Here is a 5,779-nt window from a genome sequence, read left to right as displayed (position 1 = left end):
GTCTCTAAACCAGTGGTGGCGAACCTTTGGCACTCCAGATGTTATGGACTACAATTCCCATCAGCCCCTGCCAGCATGGCCAATTGGTCTGCTGGCAGGGGCTGATGGGAATTGTAGTCCATAACATCTGGAGTGCCAAAGGTTCGCCACCACTGCTCTAAACCCTTCTTGGGGGTTATCGAACTGACTTCATGGTCCTTTGGATCCTTGCACCTGTATTTCTGTACTGTGAAAAGGACTAGTTGTATATATTTTGTTAATGCCAACAAATAATGAAAGACTGTATGCATGTGAATAATTGAGTTTCCCCGTGTAAAGGTCTTTGTTCACCTTGTCTTTAGATTGTTATTACTGTAGGCTTAGACTTGATTTTGTAAGTTTTGTTAAAGCAATCAAGGGCATGAATTAACAAAAAGTAATCTAGAAGGGTTCAATCACAGAAAAACTAGTACCTCTATATGTTCTTTACATACATGTTGCTATTGCATGTTGAAGTTATTCTGCATTTTATAGCTTAATATCTGAAATATATGAGTACTTTTTTTGCCCCAAGGAAAAGCAAGCTCATTGATAAACAGGTAATAGCTGTAAGGCCACTTTCCTGATGCAATTTTTGAGCAAGAATTACTGTTAATTTCAGGGTTCCAGACTTAACAGGTCCACAAGTACATACAGATACAACATGTACTTACCACGTGAAAGGATTTTTTGTACCTCTTGTTACAACTGTGGTAGCAGCAAGAATACCGCCTCATTAATCTTCACTCTCTCTCTTCATTAAAAATGGGCTAAGCCATTAACAAGATTGGGGGATCTTTTGCCAAATTCTATCCCTATTCCTCGCAATGATTATTGTTGTGGTGTGGACAGGCTTCCTGCCCAGTGTTGCTGTGGCTGCCTTTTTAAATAGACCTCTTCGTTTTGGGCTATTGGTCCTACCTACTCTTGTTGCCTGGAGTGATGTTGCAGGAGAGTATGGGAAATTGCAGCTGGATTTGCAGGAATGGAGGAATTTTAGCGTACCTTCTCTTGTTAAAAATCTTTCACTGATACTGTTCTACTGCAAGTAACAAATTAACCATTTTGGAGAGTTTGCTTGATTTCAAGTCTTCATTGGTAAAATCAGAATTTTATGGAATGTAAAAAAAAGGTAAATGGTGGTAACTGTTTTTGCTAATTTTGCTAATTTTACTGTAAAATGATGTAATTTATTTATGTACTGTAAATACTGTATATTGTGTGTGAAACTGGTAACAGTGACATTATTGAAACTAGCAGGAATGAGATGGATATTGCTTATGGTCTGGAGCTGAGATACATGATTTCATGTTCCTGTGACTTTTTTGACTGAAATTTATATTTTTCGATATATGTAATAAATTGGCAAAGAGACGTATCTATTTTTATTTTAAACCAAGTCTTGAATAGCAATACAGCTTTACAGTGCAATCCTGTACAGAGTTATTCCAGTCTAAACACGCTGAAGTAAATAGCCTCAAACTAGAGTGACTCTGCTTAGGGTTGCACTGAAGTATACCAGCCAAAATAAAAGCATGTTATTTGGAATCTAAACTTCTTTTTCATTTCCTGCAAGTTTGATGTGTTTGATCAAATTATATTACTGCAACTACGTTTTGGTCTTTCTTTATATGTTTGTTCAAAAGAAATCCAGGTGTGCTGCTTCTATTGCAAATTACAAAAAAAAGATAATGTCTATAACTTGGAAAACGAGTTAGGTGCACAAGACCATGAAAGCCTTACAGTCCAGCCCTAGCACACTTATTCAGCAGAACATTTCCACATTATTTGACTTCGAAAGGCCACTAAATGGATCTTTCTTCTTTCTATGTGTTAAATAAATTGGTTATATCAGAATTTTTTTTTGCTGTCTTAGTAACGATTATTCTTGCATTTTGATCATGACTTGAATATGTGAGCCTCTTTTTCGTGACTTAATAGAATTATTAGAGAATGGCTCATAGATACAGTTATTGTCACTAAACTTATAACAGTAAACGGTTTTTTTAAAAAGCCACTTTTAAACAAAAGAAATGTAATGGGATTCATATGATCAGTTTTAATGCTTCTGTTCAAATAAATATTTCCTCAACATATAATTTTTAATGTTACTCTTTCCTATGTTACTAGTAGAGAAGTCTGTTGGTTCATAATTCTGACCACGCCCTAAGAAAATGTCTGCCATGAAGGGTGGACTCGACAGCCATATTCCTCACTGAGCATGGCCCCCGCCCTGGTCCCAAAAGCCACAGCTTCTGAGAATCTACCCCCAAATGTCCTGGGTTTGCCCGCCAGGAGTTGGCAACCCGCGACAACCATGGCTGAAGATGATTCCGGCCTTCTTCCCTTCCACGATCTGCAAGTTTACCCTCCACTGGCTTACTCTGAAGTAAACCTTCCAAGATCTACGTGCAAGGCTTTCCTCATGAGCTCCTGCCCTCTTTGGCAATGCAGAAGCAAATAATTCCCACCACCCCTGCCTCCCCATCAAACAGCCCCGACGAGTGCAACCTTGCAGGTAATAACTCCCTTAAAACTTGACATTGTATTTCTCACCTGGACTCAGCCAGGCTGCCATCTGCCAGGAAAGCCCCTGGAGCTCTGTGGGGCTGCTGGGGTCCCCCATGTGGTCCCGCCACCCAAGAAGGACCCAGGGGAGGGGGAAATGAGGCCACCCAAAGAGTCGACCCTTGACCCCCCATTCAAGGGGGGCGGACTGAGGTTAGGATTGCGCTGAAAATCTGTGCTCCCTCCCGTTTACCGCTCACCTGTTCAAGAGGATTCACCAACGGTGCTATACCCCCCACTCCGTCATCACCAGCATCAACTAACCAGGCAGCTGGGACAGGGAAGCCGAAAGTGGCTTGGGATAGCCATCTCGGGCTGTGCTTCTCTAGGAATGGGGACCCTTTCCCATTAACCCTTAGGGTGACTCCCCGAAGGAGGCTGAGAGGACCCAAGCCATGCGGAGAAAAAAGAGCCACATGCAGCTCCGGAGCCGCAGGTTGCAGACCCCTGATATAGGCCTTTGAAAGTCAAGATGAGCACCTTGAATTATGTCTGGAAACAGATAGAAAGCCAGAATCGATGGACCAAGACAGAAGTCCCATGGTTCCTACAACCTACTTCAGTCCACATCCTGGCTGCAGCATTCTGTACCAATTTTTGAACACTTTGCAAGAGCAGCCTCTTGTAGAGTGCAAAGCAGTAATCTAATCTAGATGTAACCAGGGTATGCACCATGGTGGCCAATCTTTTCTGCGCTAGTGAAGTAGAAAAATACAGACTATTCTTTTTACTAAAAATTCTGAGGCTTCATGTCTGCTTAATTGTGTTCCAAAAGAACAACACTAACATTGCTGTTGTACTGAAAAATGACTACCGGTAATTACCAGCAGGGTACCATGGAAAGGAATCCAGTGTGCCTTGGCTACTCTTGCTCCCATATTCAGAAAGGCCAAGCCAGAACAGAATTCACTACTTCTAAAGGGCCATTATTTTCTATACATGTCATTGACAGAAAGAGAACAGTATTTTTGAAGAAATCCTTGTGACAAACAGCATCTTAGCCCTGCTATTTACAAAAAAATAATAATTAAATGCTACATACCACTGATGAAGACAGGGACTTGGTTTGGTGCAATGCATTGTTTTTGGACTTCAGTGCCAGTAAGGAAAACATCATAATGAAAATGGTGTAGGTCACAGTTTATCATGTTCACTCATGCAAAAATTTGAGGGTAGAGATTCCCAGCCATGTTTTTCATATCATCCTGTTACCTTTCAGAGTTCAGTTCTGTAGGATCCAGTATTATTTATGTATAGACAGAAGATGCTTTACAGTATAATGGTGACAAACGTACTGGTCTACATGTACTTAAGTTTAGGTGGTTTGTGCATGTCACCTGTTGATGTGTTCCTTTGAGCAATGGAGATGCATGCGCAAACAAGCCCACAGCTGATGTTTCATGGCTATTCCTAGACCAGGGTTATCTAACTCTGTCCCTCTAGATGTTCATGGACTATGAATCCCAACAACCCCTACCAGGGGCTGATGGGAAGTGTAGTCCATATGCATCTGGAGGGCCAGAGCTGGACACCCTTGCCCTTGAGTGTGGTTAATGGGGCCAGCTTTCCCTAGATTGTGCCATACACCTTTAAACATGACAAAATCTTCACAGATAATTTTAAGGTCATTGTCCTCTTGACATCTGTATCTGATTTACTGTACTTTGAAATTCTGAAGACAAAAGTGTTTGTTTCACAAGTTGATTTGTTGGACACAAAAACATGTAAATGGAAGCAAACCCCTTTGTCTTGCCAACTACACCTGCCAATGGGTGCTTCTTTTTGGATGGGCACTTATTCTTGGCAGCTGCCTGCTAGTCTTGGAGCTTTTTAGGTAGTCTTTGCTACTAGCTCCAACAAGGGACCTTGTTTTTGATGCATTCCACAGGGCAAGAATCAGACTGTGGCACTCAGCATATGTGCATTTCTTTGCTTCTTTCCCAGAGTGAACAGTCAATGTTACTTTTGCTGTGGTTCAGGAGAGCTGGAGGGCATCACCTTTAGCCCCCATATGGAAACAGCTGCCTCCATCCCAGGGGTATCACTGGCATGTAATGTCTTTAACATTTTCTGGAGCTCCTCGGCATTTTGTAAGTCCCCCCGCAGGTACTTCGTTGTAGTGCCCCTGTACCAGAGGTGGGATCCAGCAGGTTCTCACCAGTTCCCGAGTGGGTTACTAATTATTTGTGTGTGCCGAGAGGGGGTTACTAATTGGGTCTGCTTTTCCGTTAGAAATTCCATTAGGTCCAAAAATCATAAAGTCCTGTTGTTTCCTATGTGGCTGGTTAGCAAAGGTAGAAAACAGGATAATTCTCCCTCTTGGGCTGTTTTAAAAACATGTTTTAGAAATATGGTAAAGTTCCTTGTTTAAGGAAAGGATCCTTCTTTTGATTTCTAGAAACAAAATTAAGTATTTGAAAGTATTAAGTATTTGACAGGCAGTCAACTAGAGGAGAAGTAGTTGTTTCTGTTGGCAGTAGGCAATAGGACTTGCTATAATGAGTTTAAATTATGGACAGAAAGATACCAGCTGGAAATTAGGAAGTTTTTTTTACAGTAAGAGTTTTTTACAGTAACAGAGAAATTATTAATGCCCCGCCCCTGGAATGCCGGCCACGCCCTCATCGTGCCCCGCCCAGCCCATGGGCGCTATGCCACTGTTTGAATCCCACCACCATGGGAACCTGTTATTAAAATTTTTAGATCCCACCACTGCCCTGTACCCCTTTACTTGACCTAAAAGTGCCTGCAAGTCCCGCGAGGAGAGACATCCCTGCGGTCTCTCCACCCCCACGTTTTATTTTCCAAGTGGACAAGAACGCTCCTGTTCGCCACAAACATTTCTCACCAGCTACTAAAGCTACTTTGTGTACCAAAAACACAAAGGCGCCAAAATCGACTTTTGCAAATTTAGCTCCTTGGTCACTAAAGTGCACCGATCAACGCAGAACGGTTATCCGGGTTGGGACCCCGGCTGACCCCACGCGAGGGAGAAAAGGCCCAGAGAATTTCGGGGGATCCCTTTGCAGATGTTGACCCGGAATGCACAGCTGTTCCTCTGCAGATGAGGCCAAGAATGCACAGCTGTTTTTAAATTGGCAGGCCGAGTACCGTCTTTTAATAATTTGTGATGCCGCCAGAAGTTTCCCCACATCAGTTTGCAACCGGCGGGCGTGCGGAGTTGCTGCGCCTG

The sequence above is a fragment of the Sphaerodactylus townsendi genome, linkage group LG08 (genome assembly GCF_021028975.2).
Source record: "Sphaerodactylus townsendi isolate TG3544 linkage group LG08, MPM_Stown_v2.3, whole genome shotgun sequence".
Lineage (NCBI taxonomy): Eukaryota > Metazoa > Chordata > Lepidosauria > Squamata > Sphaerodactylidae > Sphaerodactylus > Sphaerodactylus townsendi.
This window is presented reverse-complemented; position numbering follows the sequence as displayed.